Genomic DNA, 22,111 nt, shown 5'->3' with positions numbered 1-22,111 from the left:
CTAGGTTTTCCAGCTTCTTAGCATATAGGTTTTCATAGTAGTCTCTAATAATTCTTTGTATTTCTGTTGGGTCCGTTGTGATGTTTCCTTTCCCGTTTCTGATTCTGTTGATGTGTGTCGATTCTATTTTCTATTAATAAGTCTGGCTAGAGGCTTATCTATTTTGTTTATTTTCTCAAAGAACCAGCTCCTGGTTTTATTGATTTTTTCTATTGTTTTATTCTTCTCAATTTTATTTATTTCTTCTCTGATCTTTATTATGTCCCTACTTCTGCTGACTTTAGGACTCATTTGTTCTTCTTTTTCCAATTTCGGTAATTGTGACATTAGACTGTTCATTTGAGTTTGTTCTTCCTTCTTTAAATATGCCTGGCTTGAGGCCACACACAGAGTGACAGTGGAGATAAACTCCATAGCAACCAGGCAGGTAGCAGAAGTCCAGTCTGCGCGCAGCTGCCAAGCATAAGCCACTAGAGGTCGCTATTCTCCCAGGAGAGGAAGTCCACAAACCAACAAGAAGGAAAGCTCTCCCAGCTGTCACTCGTACCAGCTCTGCAAACTATCTCTATCACCATGAAAAGGCAAAACTACAGGCAGACAAAGATCACAGAGACAACATATGAGGAGACAGACCTAACCAGTCTTCCTAATAAAGAATTCAAAACAAAAATCATGAACATGCTGACAGAGATGCAGAGAAAAATGCAAGAGCAATGGGATGAGATGCAGAGAAAAATGCAAGAGCAATGCGATGAAGTCTGGAGGGAGATCACAGATGTCAGGAAGGAGATCACAGAAGTGAAACAAACCCTGGAAGGATTTATAAGCAGAATGGATAAGATGCAAGAGGCCATTGATGGATTAGAAACCAGAGAACAGGAATGCATAGAAGCTGACATAGAGAGAGATAAAAGGATATCCAGGAACGAAACAATACTAAGAGAACTGTGTGACCAATCCAAAAGGAACAATATCTGCATTATAGGGGTACCAGAAGAAGAAAAGAGAGGAAAAGGGATAGAAAGTATCTTTGAAGAAATAATTGCTGAAAACTTCCCCAAACTATGGGAGGAAATAATCAAACAGACCAAGGAAATACACAGAATCCCCAACAGAAAGGATCCAAGGAGGACAACACCAAGACACATAATAATTAAAATGGCAAGTATCACGGACAAGGAAACAGTTTTAGAGGCAGCTAGAGAGAAAAAGGTCACGTATAAAGGAAAACCTATCAGGCTATCATCAGACTTCTCGACAGAAACCCTACAGGCCAAAAGAGAATGGCATGATATATTTAATACAATGAAACAGAAGGGCCTTGAACCAAGGATACTGTATCCAGCACGACTATCATTTAAATGTGATGGCAGGATTAAACAATACCCAGACAAGCAAAAGCTGAGGGAATTTGCTTCCCACAAACCACCTCTACAGGGAATCTTACAGGGACTGCTCTAGATGGGAGCACTCCTAAAATGAGCACAGAACAGAACACCCACATATGAAGAAAGGAGGAGGAATAAGAAGTGAGAGAAGAAAAGAATCTCCAGACAGTGTATATAACAGCTCAATAAGTAAGCTAAGTTAGGCAGTAAGATACTAAAGAAGATAACCAACCAATTTTTCAGACCACAAAGGTATAAAACTAGAAATAAATTCTACAAAGAAAACAAAAAGGCTCACAAACACATGGAGGCCTAACAGTATGCTTCTAAATAATCAATGGATCAATGAACAAATCAAAATAGAGATCAAGGAATATATAGAAACAAATGACAACAACAACACAAAGCCCCAACTTCTGTGGGATGAAGTGAAAGCAGTCTTAAGAGGAAAGTATATAGTGATCCAGACACACTTGAAGAAGGAACAACAATCCCAAATGAATAGTCTAACATCACAATTATCGAAACTGGAAAAAGAAGAACAAATGAGGCCTAAATATGCCTGGCTTGCTATATACTTTCCTCTTAAGACTGCTTTTGCTGCGTCCCACAGAAGTTGGGGCTTTGTGTTGTTGTTGTCATTTATTTCCATATATTGCTGGAACTCCATTTTAATTTGGTCATTGATCCATTGACTATTTAGATGCATGTTGTGAAGTCTCCATGTGTTTGTGAGCCTTTTTGCTTTCTTTGTCCAATTTATTTCTAGTTTTATACCTTTGTGGTCTGAAAAGTTGGTTGGTTGAATTTCAGTCTTTTTGAATTTACTGAGGCTCTTTTTGTGGCGTAGTATGTGGTCTATTCTGGAGAATGTTCCATGTGCACTTGAGAAGAATGTGTGTCCTGTTGCTTTTGGGTGTAGAGTTCTATAGATGTCTATTAGGTCCATCTGTTCTAGTGTGTTGTTCAGAGCCTCTGTGTCCTTACTTATTTTCTGTCTGGTGGATCTGTCCTTTGGAGTGAATGGTGTGTTGAAGTCTCCTAAAATGAATGCATTGCAGTCTACTTCCTCCTTTAGTTCTGTTAATATTTGTTTCAGGTATGTTGGTGCTCCTGTGTTGGGTGTATATATATTTATAATGGTTATATCCTCTTGTTAGACTGAGCCCTTTATCATTATGTAATGTCCTTCTTTATGTCTTGTTAATTTCTTTGTTTTGATGTCTATTTTGTCTGATACTAGTACTGCAACTCCTGCTTTTTTCTCCCTATTGTTTGCATGAAATACCTTTTTCCATCCATTGCCTTTTAGTGTGTGCATGTCTTTGGGTTTGAGGTGAGTCTCTTGTAAGCAGCATATAGATAGGTCTTGTATTTTTTTAATCCATTCATTGACTCTATGTCTTTTGATTGGTGCATTCAGTCTATTTACATTTAGGGTGATTATCGATAGGTATGTATTTATTGCCATTTCAGGCTTTCTATTCGTGTTTACCAAAGGTTCCAGGTTACTTTCCTTACTATCTAAGAGTCTAACTTAACTCACTTAGTATGCTGTTACAAACAATCTAAAGGTTCTTTTCTATTTCTCCTCCTTTTCCTTTCTCCTTCATTCTTTATATATTAGGTATCAGATTCTATACTTTTTCTCTATTCCTTGATTGACTTTGTGGGTAGTCAGTTTAATTTTGCATTTGCCTTGCAATCAGCTGCTCCACCCTCCGTACCGTGATTTTGCTACCTCTGGTGACAGCTATCCAACCCTCAGAACACTTCCATCTATAGCAGTCCCTCCAAAATAGACTGCAGAGATGGTTTGGGGGAAGTACAGTCTCTCAGCTTTTGCTTCTCTGGAAATTGTTGAATCCCTTCTTCAAATTTAAATGATGATCTTGCCAGGTAAAGTAATCTTGGTTCCAGGCCATTCTGCTTCATCGCATTAAATGCATCATGCCACTCCCTTCTGGCCTGTAAGGTTTCTGTTGAGAAGTCTGATGTTAGCCTGATGGGCTTTCCTTTGTATGTAATCTAATTTCTGCCTCTGGCTGTTTTTAACAGTCTGTCCTTATCCTTGATCTTTCCCATTTTAATTACTATGTGTCTTGCTGTTGTCTTCCTTGGGTCCCTTGTGTTGGGAGATCTGTGGATCTCCATGGCCTGAGAGACTATCTCCTTCCCCAGATTGGGGAAGTTTTCAGCAACTAACTCCTCAGAGACAATTTCTATCCTTTTTTCTCTCTCTTCTTCTTCTGGTATCCCTATAATGCAAATATTGTTCTGCTTGGATTGGTCACACATTTCTCTCAATATTCTTTCATTTTTAGAGATCCTTTTTCCTCTCTGTTCCTCAGCTTCTTTGTATTCCTCTTCTCTTGTTTCTATTTCATTTATTGTCTCCTCCACCATATCCAACCTGCTTTTAATACCCTCCATGTTGTTCTTCAATGATTGGATCTTTGACCTGAATTCATTGCTGATTTCTTGGATCTCTTTCCTTACCTCCATTAGAATGTTGATGATTTTTATTTTTAACTCCTTTTCTGGGAGAGTCACGAGGTCCATATCACTTAAATCTTTCTCAGGAGTTGTGTTAACAATTTTAGTCTGGACAAGGTTACTTTGGCATTTCATGTTTGTATATGGAGCCCTCTAGTTCGCAGAAGCTCTATTCTGGATCTGCTGAGCCCCTGAAGCAATGTCGGGGGTTGCAGGGGAGCGGTACTGGTACCTGGGTGTAGGAAAGAGCTGTTCCCTGCCTCCTGGCTCCTGTACCTGTCTCCACTGCCTGAGCCAGTGGGCCGGTCACACAGGTGTAAGTTTTTGTCCCAGAGCAGCCAGATACAGTTCCCTGATTTCCAGAAGCAGCCTGAATCCCAATCTATCCAGGTACCCTACCTGTATTAACTTTCCATCCTGGTAGTCATGAGAATCTCATGAAAGCACCATGAAATGTAAGTTTGTGCTCCCAGAGCAGATCTCCAGAACTAGGTGTTCAGCAGTCCCAAGCCTTCCACTTTCTCCCTGCTCTGTTTCTCTTCCTCCCACCATTAAGCTGAGGTTGGGGGAAGGTCTCGGGTCCTGCAGAGCCGCAGCTCTGGTATGTTACCCTATTCAGTGAGGTCTACTCTTTTCTCCAGGTGTATGCAGTCTGACGCCATCTTCTCTCCTGTTGCTCTCTCAGGATTAGTTGTGCCAATTAAATTTTCTAATTGTATCCAGTATTAGGAGGAAGCCTCTGTTTCTCCTCTCATGCCACCATCTTTAATCCCCTGTATTTTATTCTTTTTGATGCAGTTGTGAATGGAATTGTTTTCCTGATTTCTCTTTCTTCCAGTTTATCATTAGTGTATAGGAATGCAACAAATTTCTGTGTATGAACTTTGTATCCTGCAACTTTGCTGAATTAAAATAGTAAATCTAGTTGTTTTGTAGTGGATCTTTTAGGGTTCTTTATGTACAATCGCATGTCATCTACAAACAGGGACAGTTTAAATTCTTCCTTGCCAATCTGAATGCCCTTTATTTCTTTGTGTTGTCTAATTGCCATGGCTAGGACCTCTAGAACTATGTTGGATAAAATTGGGGGAGTGGGAATCCTTATATTGTTCCCGATATTAAAGGAAAAGCTTTCATATTCTTGCTGTCAAATGTGATGTTGGCTGTGGGTTTGTCATATATGCCCTTTATTATGTTGAGGTACTTGCCCTCAGTACCCATTTTGTTGAGAGTTTTTATCATGAATGGGTGTTGAATTTTGTCAGATGGTTTTTCACCATCTATGGAGATTATCAGGTGGTTTTTGTCCTTTTTGTTGAAGTGGTGGATGATGTTGGTGGATCTTTGAATGTTGTAGCATCCTAGCATCCCCGGAATAAATCCTGCTTGATCATGGTGGATTATCTTCTTGATGTGGTTTTGAATTCAGTTTGCTAATACTTTGTTGTATATTTTTGCATCTATGTTAATTGGGGGTATTGGTCTGTAATTTTCTTTTTTTGTGGTGTCATTGCCTGGTTCTGGTATTAGAATTATGCTGGCCTTGTAGGATGAGTTTGGGAGTATTCCTTTCTCTACTACATTTTAGAAAACTTTCAGGAGTATGCGTATTAGGTCTTCACTAAATGTTTGATAAAATTCAGCAGTCAAACCATATGGTCCAGTGGTTTTGTTCTTAGGTAGTTTTTTGATTTCCAATTTAATTTTATTACTGGTAATTGATCTATTCAGATTTTCTTTTTCTTCCTGTGTCAGTCTTTGAACATTGTATTTTCCTGGAAAGTCGTCCATTTCTTCTAGGTAATCCAGTTTGTTAGCATATAGTTTTTCATAGTATTGTCTTATTATTCTTTGTATTTCTCTGGTGTCTGTAGTGATTTTTTCCTTTCTCATTTCTGATTCTGTTTATGTGTGTAGACTCTCTTCTTTTCTTGTTAATTCTTGGTAGGGTTTTATATATTTTGATTATTTTCTCAAAGAATAAGCTCCTGCTTTCATTGATTCTTTCTATTGTTTTATTCTTCTCAATTTTATTTATTTCTGCTTTAATCTTTATTATGTCCCTCCTTCTACTGACTTTGTGCCTTATTTGTTCTTCTTTTTCTAGTTTTGTTAATTTAGAGTTTTCATATAGGATTGCTCTTCTTTCCTGAGGTAGGCCTGTTTTGCAATATACTTCCCTCTTAGCACAGCCTTTGTTGCATCACAGATTTTGTGGTGTTCAATTATTGTTGTCATTTGTCTCCAGATATTGCTTAATCTCTGTTTTTATTTGCTCCATGATCCATTGATTATTTAGGAGCATGTTATTAAGCCTCCATGTGTTTACGGACATTTTCATTTTCTATGTGTAATTCATTTCTAGTTTCATACCTTTGTGATCCGAGAAGATGGTTGATGCAATTTCAATCTTTTTGAATTTACTGAGGCTATTTTTGAGGCCTAGTATATGATCTATGCTTGAAAATGTCCCATGTGCACTTGAGAAGAATGTGTATCATGTTGCTTTTGGATGGAGTGTTCTGTAGATGTCCTCTTGGTCCATCTTTTCTAATATGTTGTTCAGTGCCTCTGTCTCCTTACCTATTTTTTGTCTTGTTGTTCTGCCCTTTGGAGTGAGTAGTGTGTTGAACTTTCCTAAAATGAATGCACTGTATTCTATTTTCCCTTAAATTCTGTTAGTATTTGTTTCACATATGTAGGTGATCCTGTTTTGGGTGCATAGATATTTCTAGTAGTTACATCCTCCTCTTGGGCTGACCTCTTTATCTTTATGTAATGTCTTTCTTTGTCTCTTTTTGTTTTCTTTGTTTTGAAGTATATTTTGTCTGATACAAGTACTTCAACTCCTGTTTTTTTCTCCCTATTAGTTGCATGAAATATCTTTTTCCATCCCTTTAGTTTCAGTCTGTGTATGTCTTTGGGTTTCAAGTGAGTCTCTTGTAAGCAGCATATAGACAGGTGTTGTTTTTTTTGTCTGTTCAGTGACTCCATGTCTTTTGATTGTTGCATTCAGACCATTTACATTTAGGGTGATTATTAATAGGTATGTACTTATTGCCATTGCAGGCTTTAGACTTGTAGTTACCAAAGGTTAAAGGGTAATTCCTTTTCTATCTAACATTCTAATTTAACTCACTTGGTATGCTATTACAAACATAACCTAAAGGTTTTTTTCTTTTTTTCCTCCTTTTTCTTCCTCCTCCGTTCATTAAATATTAGATATCATATTCTGTACTCTTTTTGTATCTCTTGCTTGACTTTGGGAGTAGTTGATTTGAATTTGCATCTGCTTAGTAATTAATTGTTCTGTTTTTTTTACTGTGGTTTTATTTTCCCTGATTATAGCTATTTAGCCTTAAGTGTACTTCCTTCTATGGCAATCACTCCAAAATGCACTGTAGAGGTGGTTTGTGGGAGTGAAATTCTCTCATCTTTTGCTTATCTGAAGATTGTTTAAGCCCTCCTATAAGATAATCTTGCCAGTAGAATATTCTTGATTCAAAGCCCTTCTGCTTCATTGCATTAAATATATCATGCCACTTTCTTCTGTCCTGTAAAGTTTCTGTTGAGAAGTCTGATAATAGCCTGATGGGTTTTCCTTGAATGTGATCTTATTTCCCTCTCTGGATGCTTTTAATAATCTGTCCTTATTCTTGATCTTTACCATTTTAATTACTATATGTCTTGGTATTGTCTTCCTTGGGTCACTTGTATTGGGAGATCTGTACACCTCCATAGCCTGAGAGACTATTTCCTTCCCCAGATTGGGGAAGTTTTCAGCAATTACCTCCTCAAAGACCCTTTCTATCCCTTTTTCTCTCTCTTCTTCTTCTGGTACCCGTATAATGTGAATATTGTTCCGTTTGGATTGGTCACACAGTTCTCTCAATATTCTTTCATTGTTAGAGATCCTGTTTTCTCTCTGTGCCTCAGCTTCTTTGTATTCCTCTTCTCTAATTTCCATTCCATTTACCATCTCTTCTGCTACATCTAATCTGTTTTAAATCCCTCCATTGTATGTTGCATTTCAGATATGGAATTTCTTAATGATTGAATCTCCATCCTAAATTTGTCCCTGAGTTCTTTAATATTTTTCTATACCTCTGTGAACATGTTTATGATTTTTATTTTGAACTTTCTTTCATGAAGATTGGTGAGTTCACTTTCATTTGGTCCATTTAATGGTGTTTGTGAGATTTTTGTTTGATCTAGGTTCATTTGATGTTTCATATTTCTATGTGACGCCCTCTAGTGCCCAGCAGCTCTACTCTCTGGTGCTGCTCAGTCCCTGGAGTGATGTCAGGGGCTACAGGGGAGCAGTGCTTGTACCTGGGGTGAGGAAAGAGCTGTTTCCTGCTTCCTGGCTGCATTTCCTGTCTCCATTGGCAGAACCAGTGGGCAGAGCACAGAGGTGTAAGCCTCTGTGGCTTGCGTCTGTAGCCTCCATTGGCGGGGCTCCCTCTAGCTGGCCTGATGCCAGGACAGGGACTGCCTATTTGTGAGAAGGGAGGTGCAGCATGCTGCATATCACAGTGGGAGCCTCTGAACTGAGTAGCTATCCAGGGGGATGGAGTGCCTGAAGCTCCTGAAAGTTCCCAACCTACTGGCAGACCACACCCACACAACCTTGTCCACCTATCCCTTCGCTGGTAACAAGCTCTGTGCGAACACCGCCCCTTCAGCAGCCGTCTAGCTGCTAGGAAACCTTGCAGACTGCCCACCATTCCTTTGTCCCAGAGCAGCTGGGTGTGGATCCCTGTTCTCCCCAAAAGGCTGGAATTTCAGTCTCTCCAAGTATTCTGCCTGTCTTAGCTTTCCAACCCCACTAATCTCCAGAGCACCATGTAATGTAGGTTTGTACTCCCCACGCAGATCTCCAGGGCTTAGTGTTCAGCAGTCCTAGGCTTCCACCCACTCCCTGCTCCATTTCACTTCCTCCCAGTAGTGAGCTGATGTGGGTGAAGGGCTTGGGTCCTGCTGTATCAAGCTTTGGTATGGTACCCTGTTTCTTGAGTTTTGCCCTGTTCTCCAGGTGTATACAGTCTGTTGCAGCCTTCTTTCCTGTTGCTCTTTTAGGATTAGTTATATTAACTATATTTTCATATTATATGTAGTTTTGGAAGGAGTTCTGTCTCACATCTCATGCCGCCTTACTCAATCTCCATACTGAGGACTTAGTTCTTTATAACAAATTTTTGTGAGTTTCAAATACCTGCGAAGCAACTATAATTGTGTTTGGCCCTTAAGAAGAGCTCAGGATGGTAATCACAATTATTGTTAGAATTATCATCATCATATACTTGTTGGTTGTGGTGAATTAATTCTGAACAGAATAATAAAATTGACATCATAGGGCATTAGATTGATACAGCATAGGTAAATAATTAGAAATGTTAGCTTATTCAATCTTGTGTAGTTAGTACATGTCAGGAACTTCTCTACGCATTTCAAATAATCTGTGGCCCTGGTTATAGTTTTAAGTTAAAATTCAAGGAAGTACATAGTAGAATTGAATTTTGGACAAAAGCAGTTAAACTGGATGTAAAATAATCGATTTTATATTTTTCTAAGATAGCTGCAGAAGCAGCGTATATGATGAATATAATGAAGGAGAGAGTGACTTGGAAAAATCAGTTAGCAAAATATATAACAGTCAAATCACATTCCTCTCTTACAAGAGGACAAATCATTGACTATTACCACTATGAGAGCCAACATCTGAAAGAAAGCATCACAGAAAACTTAATCAAAGCAAAAGTGTCATACATTTTTAAAGTATAGTTCTTCCTTCAGAATTATTAAAGCTGCTCTATTGCCTTGATAATTCCACACAAAATGAATTCATAAGAAGAGTAAGATATAATCCCTAGTTTCTTTTGTGAGATCAGTAGGATACAGTTATACAACATTGCATTATTTTAAAAATCTCTGATTTGAACATTCAGAATAGATTGGGAAGTTTAAATTAAATATATCATTACTTGGGAATGAATTTGAGTAATATCTGCTATCCTTACAGGTATAAAGGATCTGTACGGTTTTGTAGAAGAAAGACTGTCCTTGAGCAAACAGGAAAAAAAAAATGTAAAGCCAAGTAGAGAGGTAAAGGTGTTCCTGTCTCACCCTTCACTTCGCTCCTGCAGTTTGTGTATAAAAACCTGCTCACACGCATGTATGTAACACAGGCCTTAGAAAAGAGTACATACCGGAATGAATTTTATTGTTTGGAAGGCTGTATAAGGCTATTTGTCAAACGTTATGATGCCATTAAAGAGAATTACATTAGAAGGTACAGTATAAATTAGTATTATGCAGTGTGGGACAGTGTAAAAAAGAGGAACTTTGGATATAATAAAGTCTCTTTGTCATTGCTGTGTCTTCAGGTTTTAGCACAGTGGTTTAACTATGTAGTTCCTAAAACTAGATTGTGGGATTTGAATCGTGACTCCACAACATGCAGCATGTATGTGACCATCTTGAGAAAGTCACTCCTCCTGGCTGCACCTCTGTTTGTTCATGACTAAAATTGGAGTCATGGTGAGAATTTAAAATAAAACACATATAAGAGTGTTTTAAAATACTTAATAAGTGCCTTTCATGGTTGCTGTTATTATTGATATATAGATTATACTATCTTGAAAATCAGTTATAAGTATGCTGTTCCTTTTCAGACTGTTCCTCTGTTAATAGCTTTATTTTCATAGGCTAGTCTCATATAACCCTTATAGAATGGTTCTTCACTTAGAAAGTGGGTGTAAAGGAAATGATAATATTTAGTATCCTTCAAACTGTCAAAATCTCTAATGATTAAAAACTGAAATGAAACAGAGTATCTTTATCCTCCCTACTGTTGCTATTTTAGAGGAATCTGAAAAGAAGCTGTAAATCCGGAAAGAGATCTAAATGCTCACTGAAGTTGACAAATCCACTAAGACCTGACTTTCTGCTCAAAGTAAATTCTGATGTTCTGGCTATTTGTGACATGTTATTCATCTGCTGATTGATGACCCGTTGTTTAAATGGTAATGCTATTATACACACGCATGTATGCACACACACACACACGGAAGTCATAATTGTTGTGTCTTTGCAGACTTGGGAAGGTTTGGTGGGATTTTTTTATAATAAAGTGGCCACATTAAAACTGAGAAGTTAAAGGTAAAATGTAATAGTTTGTCACAATTATGTTTCATATTGGCAGGTGTTCTGAACTTTCTGTTTGATAACTAGACATATAAATTTCAGTTCTTAAAGCTTTGCAGCCAATTTAAGGGCTCATTTATTTCACTGACAGCAAGATGTATGTGCAGCCTGGCATACTGGATGTCTGGGGCCAAAATCGGCACTTTGTTGCTTGCTTGTCTCACAGGGAGTAAATAGTAGCAATTTTTCAGCATAGGCATACTAGCACAAGGTGTTTAGCAAATAAATGAGCATAAGATGACCTGTGGTATCCTGAAATTACCAAAATTCATGAATAATAAAATGATCTATAGATTGTTAGCAGAGGGCTACAGCACAGGCTAATTTGCAGCCTGTGAAGCTTTGCAGGATAATTTATAACTTTTGAAAATTTAATGACTTCATCAATTTTTACCTACTTTTTACCAATATAATTTCCTGAATACCACTTTCAACTATGATTTCCTTGTAAGAAAATAGCTAAGGCACCTACATGCTTAGGTTATTAACATTAAAGTTGATTTTTTTAGATTCCTTGATTGTTTTATGTGACTCAGAATATAATAGAGGAGAAAACAAGTGGTCGTATGTATTTTCTTTTAATAAGACAATTTTATGATATACATAGTTATTATGTAGTTTGATGCTGCTATCTCAAGGGCATATCATTTCACTTTTTTTTTTTTTAGTTTTATTTTGGTATTAATTTACAATTACATGAAGGACATTATGTTTACTAGGCTCCCCCCTTCTCATTTCACTTTTAACAGTTAACTTTTTCACTTTAAATCGAAGTACTGACAGTAATTTTTTTTCTTTATAAATGCCATAGGGAAAAAGTATTTAAACAAATATGGAAATATATATATAGCTTCTTATACTCAAATTACTTAGAGAATGTTTTTATATAATTCTTTCAAAACAATTAACTAATAATTCTTGAACTTTAGTTTTATATTCTTTTACCAAGGACAATTTATTTAAAATTCTAAAATATATCTGTATTATCTGTTTTTTCTCTTATAATATTTACATTCCATGGTTAATTCGCTTAGATCATACCTAGACTTATGGCTTTAAGATACTATTCTTTTTTTCTGTATTTCTGATGGTTGAAATTATGAACTTTATATCATTGTGTCATATATATGAATGATGCAACTTTTTGTAGATGTATCCACGTTCTTTAGATTTTTCTCAGTAGTGAGAAATTTGTTCATTGACGATGATGTGGTTATTGCCAAGAACGAAATTTATTTCCTGACAACATCTAAACAAGTTAGTCATCAACCTGGATGATATAGGTGCTATCAAAGGAGAATGTGAATATAAAACAATACAAACTATTTTCATCTGTGATAATTAAAAAAGTAGAATGTGATTCAAAAGGAAGCAATTGTATTTAAAATAGTGGTATTACATAAATGTAACATGTTGGTATGTTTATTATACGTAACTTCTTTGGGTTTTAGTGGCTTATTATAACAATTGTGACTTTTTGTATTTATTTTCACTATTTATCTTTCATCATAGACTGTGTATTTATCCCCAGTGTTTTCTGTTTGAAGGGTTTTTTTGATTCACAAATTTTTTTTCTGCTAAGCATGAAAATTAATTCAAATCATTTGTAGTCCTTTAATAAATGTTTTATCTTACCAAATAGAATAGTAGAATTCTACACTGTATAATAAAATTTAGTAACTACAAATTTTAATCTGTCATATATTATTAATATACACATAAGTACTAATAATTACTCAGAAGAAGTGGCCTTACACTTATTGCATAGCTTCTATGACCCATGTACTATAGTATTTTACATATGATATTAACTCCTCATAACCTTGCAAAATAGGAATTAATACTGTATTATATTCCAGCAAACTGAGGCCAATAAATTAAAGCAACTTTTTCAAGGCCTTATGTGTATTGAATGAAAGAAATGAATTCAATTCAAATTCATACATGTATCTAAGCTGCGTGTCTTTCCAAGATACCGCAAATTGTTCCAAGATCCATCTGAAATAAATATGCACTTATTTTCAGTGCTATATTTATGATGTGTGTTAAAAACTATAACAGGTTTTGGAATTTAAATAACATGTTTCATGACATTTTGGTGACCTGCTTTTTATACTTACTACGTTCTATTTACCTGAGTCATCCCTACTATGCATTTCCCCAAAATTTCAAAATTGCCACTCTCTATTATACTATCACTTGATATAATGAAAGGAAGATAAGGAATAAAGTGATCTCATAATCTTGTTTATATTTCTGCTGTTTAATTCCCTGGGCTTCAGGGTTTTTTTTCCATAAACATGACAAGCTAATAAAATTCATCATAGCAGTTTTGCATTGGTGAATACTACACAGTGTATGTGATAGCCCAAGAGTACTCTAATTATAATTCCCATGAAATGAAGAGACTACTGAGTACTTAAAAAAATTATATTGTAAAGAAGGTTAATAAACTACTAAACAGAGGGAAGAGAGAGGGAAGGTGAGAGAGAAAGAGAAAGGGTGAGAGGCCTGTTTAGAGATAAAGCAATTGATTTCAAAATGAGTTATTCTAGATTATTTTTAATAATTTAGTTTGCTAGTAGCCGAAAGTTATGTAGTAGAAATGTGGCTTGTCAATAAGAAATTTTAAAGCCAAAAGCATCAGAGTGAATTATTGGCAGTCAGCAACTTAGTTTGGATATTTATTTGCTCTTAGCTTCTATTTTCACAGGCAAGCTGAGTCATTTTAATGTTCTGAGCTGAGATGGACAAATAAATGAGGAATGTAGGTGAACAAGTAATACACATTGAAAAGTATATTTTCCAGGAGGAATGGTCATGCCACTATACCAAAATGAAAATGTTTGGTGAGAAAATAATACTATCACAATCAATTCGACCAGTATAAAATGAACTATCAGCAAACACAGTTTAATATGTGGAAACCTGTACTTAAATTTTCACCTGTTTTTCCTGTCAGTGGTTTTCATTTTCCCTCTTTTCATTAACTCATTAATAAAATATCTTTTAGAATTTTTCCGTTATTATTTAAAATACTTCTGTGAACAGTGAAAAACTAAAAGTTGAAATTTCCTCAAATGGAGACTTAGAAAGTGTGTGTGTGAGTGTGTGTTTGTTTTTGGCTTGGAAGGTTTGGTGAATGTCTTGATATCTGGGCGGGATCTTAGTGCAGTTGGTAGCATTAGAAGCTCTCATAACTAAGTGGCTTTTAAATTCTGTCTCCTCTAGAAATTGAGAGGAGAAAATGAGTCAGTTATTCAGCAGACTAAATCTAGTATTCTCAACATGATGCTTTCCCTGAACCTGGATCCCCCTCATTTGCTTTTTAAAAATCTTGCTAGAAACTAGGATAATTCAAATTTTAGAGGTTTCACAAATTTTCAGATTTGTTTCTTTGAGGGACTCTTTGATTACTTAGCTCCCTTTGGCAACCGAGGCATTGGTTATGTCAGTTATGATGAGAATGCTCTTAACAGCTAGATATTTGTAAGACTTAGAAGTAAATTAATTTATTACATTCAGAACAATTAGCAGGGTTCTTAGGATTATTCCTAGGATATAGGATATTCAGTTGTTTTCATGCTGGTCACCCATGTTAATGACATGGTGAAACAGAAAAAAATTATTTGAAGTTTTCATCTTATTTGAAAGTAAATCAATTATAGAGGTTCAAAGGGAGAGTACATGATGAACTCTTCTTTTAGCCATTGGTTTTGGTGACCTGCCTGACACAAACTACTGTTGGGTCCCCTTGTTTCACCAAAGATTCTCATCAATGGAATCCATGAATATATAAACCAGATATGTTGTATCCATAGAATGGAATGTTAGTCAGCCACAAAAAGGGATGAAGTGCTGACATATGCTACATCATGGGAGAACCTTGAAAACACTATGCTAAGTAAAAGAAGCCAGACACAAAAGGCCTGTGTATCATTCCACTCATAGGAAATTTCTGAAATATGCAAATCCAAAGAGACAAAGAGTAGATTATGGTTGCCAAGGGACAGGAGAAAGGGAGATGGGGAGGTAATGATAATGGGTAAAGCATTTCTTTTCGCTGTGATGAAAATGTTCTGACTTAGATAGTAGTGATCGTTGCAAAAATATAGTGAATATACTGGAAATTCTAAGAATACTGATACCCTATGCATTTCATACTTTAAAAGGTGAATTTTATAGTATGTGAATTATATGTTAATTTTGAAATGCTGGAAAACTATTTTGCAGTATAGTGTGTGTATCCGCACATGCACATATGTGTGTCAATTGGAATCATTTTACTTGTTGGTGTTGTGGAAGCTTTAGAAGTTCTGGAAATTGATGAGGTTTCAAAGTGAAATAAAAGAAAAATTTAGAGATTAAAGGTGTGGACTTTGAGGGAGGTCCATACCTAGTGGAGAGAGGAAAGGGCAGGATGCAAGGAAACTGCCTCTGAGAGTCTCTAGAGGATACGTCTCTGCAGTCTCCTGCATGTGAGCTATAATCAGTACAGGAGGAGCCCCTGGGGAGCTTGTTTACAACACATCATTAGGTAAATCATTTATTTATCTGAAGAGCCCATAATTTGCTAACATATATCTATCTGACAAACAGTATTCTATAATCTACAATCCAGTATTTAAAAAAGTTCTACTCTTCAGGAGCTTACATTTCAGTGAAGGTGGACAAGCCATATGTTAAGTATACACAAAACTTCTGTAGAGTTTCAGACGGTCATTAATGCTATAGAAAAATAAAGATGGGAAACAATTAAGAGTATTGGTCACTGCAATGGGGTATGGGAGGGCTCAATAATATGGGTAAATGTAGTAACCTCATTGTTTTTCATGTGAAACCCTCATAAGAGTTTATATCAATAATACCTAAATTAAAAAAAAGAGTATTGGGGACATCATTGGAGAGATTGTGGTCTTCGTTCACTTTCAAAGCGTAAATTTTAATACAAATATCAGGGGAGGCCTAACTGGACAGGCATATTTGAATAAGTTCCTAGAGGTCATGATGGGAAAAGACATATGAGCATTTGAGGGAAAGACATATTCAGGCATAGGAACAGAGATATAAATGCTCTGAGACAAGAGCATGCCTCTGATAAATTCTGAGAACTTGGAATTAAAAACAGATTCTACTTTTTACAAACTAATTTTAGTATGAAGAATATTAATTATTCAAAGTTGTTATCATACTTTGTATTCATATTTAGGTTAATCTGTGGTTTGGAACACATCATCAGATAGAAGACCTTTTAGAGTGGACATTTTTCTCTGAAGAAGTAGGAAGACCTATTTTTGCAGAAATTTTGCATGTTTCAGGTATGTTTAATTCTACATATTTAATTTATCTAAGAGGTAATGGTTATTTAAAACCTAGGCATTTTTCATAGGTTCTCTCTCTTTCTCTCTCTTCTCCCTTCTGAGAGGAGTAGGGCGTACTTTCTGGTATAAATCTTGCTGTGTATGTCTACTTTATAGTCATGATATTTACATTTGTAATTTTCCTTGTCATCAAGTAATAGGATTACATAATAAGATTTAAAAATGGGCATCACTTACACATTTACATTGAAATGTAAACAACCCACAATAATTAAGTGTATTGGATTAGTATTTTAGTTCAAATAACTTATTACCTGTCTATGCTTGCATCCTTCATGATTCAGTGTAATTTAATATGAAATTATAGTAAGACTATAAGGATATTTTTTGTACCCCTTATTTCTCCTCTGGTGTTCAGTGATTGCAGCATTACGTCCTCACAGTTGTGACAGCTATAAAAGGATGTGGTTAGCTTATCTACAGAAAGCTGCATAGGTAGAAATGGTAATTTGCTACCACAAAATGGTTTTTAGTCATTTGCTTTTATATGTAAAATTAATTAAACAAGCAAGATTAAAAGTTGACACACAGAGGATTTTTTATTCCTTTTGCCTAATGTACAATGTTATTCCTGTCTGAAAAAAAAGAATACCCAGCTGTAATTTTCCTTTTATTTTCTTCTCTTAAAACATCTAAAAGGTTAGTTAATGATATCCAATATTATGTGGAAATGTTCTTTTTCTTAGCAGTGTGTTTTATATACAGATCAGATATATTGGCACATCGTATAAAACTCAGTTTGTCATAACTAAACTGGAAAGATTTTCCTATGATAAAATACACTGTGTACAGTTTGAAATTTTGCAGACATTAGACAATAAAAATAAATTTAGTTGTAAGGCATAAATAGCTTTCATAAGAACCTCAAAAGTGCTATTGAAGCAGAGCAAGAAAAATAATTTTCTGTGATAGGTGTTCTAAAGATATTTCTACTGGAAAAAATAATTTATTCATATATCATTATCTTATCATACTTCTGAATGATGAACAAACTTTGGGTGGGATACCATAACTAATTATGCAATTCAAAGGAAACATAATTTAGTATTTTTTTTGTCATTATAAAAATTTTTTATCTACTTGAATGTTATTTCATAGAAAATAATAGGGGTTTTGCTAATAAAATGGTTGTTGAAAACAGTGTATATAATTAGCTCAGAATAAAGATGAATTTCTATATAAAAATTACCACATTATCTTGTACACTTACGTGTTTTTGTTTTGCATCACTTATAAGCATCCTTATGGCTATTTATTCAGGTCCCAGAAGCTCAATGAATGGCATTTGATAGATATGTGGAGGAAAACATATTCTTAATTAGTAGAAAAGTTAAGTAAAAAAAGCTACAGTACCAAGAGATAATATTTCAGTTAGCTCTTTATTGCTCAGACAGCTCTTCTAAAATAAGAAAAAAGATTTATTTTATTAGACAATAATTATTATAGAAATCTAAAATTCATTTATGAGTTTTTAAATAGTGGGTTTTGTTTTAAGCACTGGATATACACCTTTATAGAAAAGTCATATAACTAAACTTGCAAATCATTATATATAACCTTTTACTATTTTTTAGTGTTAATTTTATTTTTAACTGCTTTGTATTGCCACTAGGTGGAACCAGTAAACTTTATAATTTCTATTAATGCATTTTTGTCCTATATGTGTATATACTTATAAAATCTTTAATTAAAAATCCTGGAAAAAGTACGACATAAACTCTTTAACTCTGTAGATGGGCATAAAAAAGTTATGTAAATTACTTTGTAATTCCTGTGGGCAAACACTAGTACAAATTCAAACAGAATGTCAACAACAAAAATCTGAATAATTTAAATATATTAAGAAAGAATTTTCAGTTTTTAAACAATCAGCAGGAAAGGTAAATCATAATCAGGAAGTGTACTAACATAGTTGATAGTAAATACTGAATTGTGTCTTAGTAGAAATCTATTAAAATAGATTATTAAAAATTTTCAATTGTTGATGTTCACTGGGAACCATTAAATCACAAATCAAACCTATTTTAAATGGTTCCATGTAAAAGTTATTGCTTGTAATAAAAAATTATCGGCTAATTGGCAATTTGTGCTGTGTTGGCACTTTATCAAATTAGTAATTTTTATCTGGACCTTTACAAAGAACAAAATGAGAGAGCAATTAAGAAAAAGAAAATACATGACACACGATAAACTTTTTCTGCCACCATTTAGAGTATGAATTTTTTTCCATACATCCAAGATCCAGAACTGGAAAACCATAGTTATGCTCTATAAAAGAACAGAGCAAGTCAGAGACTGATGGGATAGTTACAGAGTAGCATTGTTGGGTACTTTTATAACTTTGTTTTACAGACCTGGATATTGAAACTTAAAAAGTTTAGTGGCTTTGCCAAAGGCAACTAGCTTTTAGATCTGGTTCCTCATCTGCAAAACCATGCTCTTAGTCCCTCTGCAAAAGACTAGCATGCCTAGCATGCCTATGATATGGAGAATGGGGCACATGTAAAGCAATGAACCTTAAAAAAACAAGCCTACAAACATTAAAAGCCACGTAAAAATTTTTTCCCAGTGTTGATGGTAATTGAAGCCACTGTGATTGGTAAGATGATACATGGAGAATATGAAGATTCAGAACAGAAGAAAGCCAAAGATAGAGGCCAACAAAACAGCATCTGTATTAGTTTGCTAGTGCTGCATAACAGAGTTCCACACACTGGATGGTTAACATATCAGAAATTTATGTCTCAAAGTTCTAGAGAATAGAAACCTGAAATCACAGTACCAGCAGGGCCATACCCTGTTTGAGACTGACTTTCGGTGGTGGCCGGTGATCCTAGGGTTGCATATCATTGGTCCAGCCTACGTCTGTCATTATGTGGCTGTCTTACAGCTCTTCGTGTCCTTGTCTCTGTCCAAATTTCCGTTTTTTATTTGAACACCAATTGTATTTGACTGGGACTAACATAGTAACCTCAACTGGATTACCTGCAAAGATCTTCATTCCAAATAAAATCATGTTTTCTCAAATGGAATATGAACTGGCTAATAACTTTTTTTCAGATTCCCAAATAAAACACATGTTCACAACTAGGAAAAGATAGAAATTCACCATGATTTGAGGAAGATACAGTTCAAACAATAACATATTTAAACAAAGTACTGGAGAAATACTATTCTGCATACATCTAATGGAAAAGCCTACTCTAAGATGAGGATTTGATAAAATTTGTCATATACAGATTTTTCAGTAAGAGTAGACCTGAAGTCTTTATTTTATTTTATTTTATTATTTTATTTTGGTATTGTTAATATACAATTACTTGAACAACATTATGGTTACTAGACTCCCCCTGTTAATCAAGTCCCCATCACATACCCCATTGCAGTCACTGTCTATCAGCGTGGTAAGATGCTATAGAATCACTACTTGTCTTCTCTGTGTATACTGCCTTTCCCATGTCCCCATTCCCGCTACACTATGTGTGCTAATGGTAATGCCCCTTTTTCTCCCTTATCCCTCCTTTCTACCCATTCTCTCCAGTCCCTTTCCCTTTGGTAATTGTTAGTCCATTTTTGGGTTCTGTGAGTCTGATGCTGTTTTGTTACTTCAGTTTTTGTTTTGTTCTTATACTCCACAGATGAATGAAATCATTTGAAACTTGTTTATCTCCACCTGGCTTATTTCACTGAACATAATACCCTCTAACTCCATACATGTTGTTGCAACTGGTAGGATTTGTTTTCTTCTTATGGCTGAATAATATTCCATTGTGTATATGTACCACATTTCTTTATCCATTTATCTACTGATGGACACTTAGGTTGCTTCCATTTCCTGGCTGTTGTAAATAGTGCTACAATAAACATAGGGGTTCATATGTCTTTTTGAAACTGGGCTTCTGCATTCTTAGGGTAAATTCCCAGGAGTGAAATTCCCGGGTCAAATGGAATTTCTGTTTTGAGTTTTTTGAGGAAACTCCATAGTGCTTTCCACAATGATTGAACTAGTTTACATTCCCACCAGCAGTGTAGGAGGGTTCCCCTTTCTCCACATCCTTGCGAACATTTGTTGTTGTTTGTCTTTTGGATGTTGGCCATCCTAACTGGTGTGAGGTGATAGCTCATTGTGGTTTTAATTTGCATTTCTCTGATGATTAGCAATGTGGAACATCTTTTCATTTTGCCTGTTGGCCTTCTGAATTTCTTCTTTGGAGAAGTGTCTGTTCAGCTCCTCTGCCCATTTTTTTTTTGATAATTAATTAATTAATTTTTATTTTTTTGAAGAACATTATGTTTACTAGGCTCTCCCCTACCCCAAGTCCCCCCCAACAAACCCCATTACAGTGACTGTCCATCAGCATACTAAGATGTTGTAGAATCACTACTTGTCTTCTCTGTGTTGCAAAGCCCTCCCCTATCCCCCACCCCCTACATTATACATGCTAATCATAATACCTCCTTTTTTCTTCCCCGCCCCTTATCCCTCCCTACCCTCCCATTCTCCCCAGTCTCTTTCCCTTTGATAACTGTTAGTCCATTCTTGGGTTCTGTGATTCTGCTGCTGTTTTGTTCCTTCAGTTTTTCTTTTGTTCTGATACTCCACAGATGAGTGAAATCATTTGGTATTTATTTTTCTCCATTTGGCTTATTTCACTGAGTATAACACACTCTAGCTCCATCCATGTTGTTGCAAATGTTAGGATTTGTTTTCTTCTTATGGCTGAATGATATTCCATTGTGTATATGTACCACATCTTCTTTATCCACTCATCTACTGATGGACACTTAGGTTGCTTCCAATTCTTGGCTATTGTAAATAGTGCTGCGATAAACATAGGGGTGCATCTGTCTTTTTCAAACTGAAGTGCTGCATCCTTAGGGTAAATTCCTAGAAGTGGAATTCCTGGGTCAAATGTTAAGTCTATTTTGAGCATTTTGAGGAACCTCCATACTGCTTTCCACAATGGTTGAAGTAATTTACATTCCCACCAACAGAGTAGGTGGGTTCGCCTTTCTCCGCAACCTCGCCAACATTTGATGTTGTTTGTCTTTTGGATGTTGGCCATCCTTACTGATGTAAGGTGATATCTCATTGTGGTTTTAATTTACATTTCTCTGATAACTAGCGATGTGGAGCATCTTTTCATGTGTCTATTGGCCATCTGAATTTCTTCTTTGGAGAACTGTCTGTTCAACTCCTCTGCCCATTTATTTATTGGATTATTTGTTTTTTGTTTGTTGAGGAGTGTGAGCTCTTTATATATTTTGGATGTCAAGCCTTTATCGGATCTGTCATTTACGAAAATATTCTCCCATACAGTAGGGTACCTTTTTGTTCAATTGATGGTGTCCTTTGCTGTACAGAAGCTTTTCAGCTAGATATAGTCCCACTTGTTCATTTTTTCTTTTGTTTACCTTGCACGGGGCAATATATTCATGAAGAAGTCGCTAATGTTCACATCCAGGAGATTTTTGCCTATGTTTTTTTCTAAGAGTTTTATGGTTTCATGATTTACATTCAGGTCTTTGATCCATTTTGAATTTACTTTTGTGTATGGGGTTAGAAAGTGAAAGAATTTCGTTCTCTTACATGTAGCTGTCCAGTTCTGCCAGCACCATCTGTTGAAGAGACTGTCATTT

The 22,111-nt window shown here is 35.6% G+C and overlaps 1 long non-coding RNA gene across 1 annotated transcript in view; it reads left to right on the top strand.

The window, feature by feature from the left end:
• LOC140843515 (uncharacterized) overlaps positions 1-22,111 on the top strand; it is a 170,465-nt gene that overhangs the window by 70,618 nt on the left and 77,736 nt on the right. Inside the window, exon 2 of the long non-coding RNA XR_012121355.1 lies at positions 16,300-16,408. This is a non-coding gene — a long non-coding RNA (uncharacterized lncRNA). The remainder of the gene's footprint in view (positions 1-16,299; positions 16,409-22,111) is intronic.

Source organism: Manis javanica, chromosome 9, assembly GCF_040802235.1.
Source record: "Manis javanica isolate MJ-LG chromosome 9, MJ_LKY, whole genome shotgun sequence".
Lineage (NCBI taxonomy): Eukaryota > Metazoa > Chordata > Mammalia > Pholidota > Manidae > Manis > Manis javanica.
Note: the sequence above shows the minus strand (reverse complement) of the source record. Positions and strands in the feature narration are given on the sequence as shown.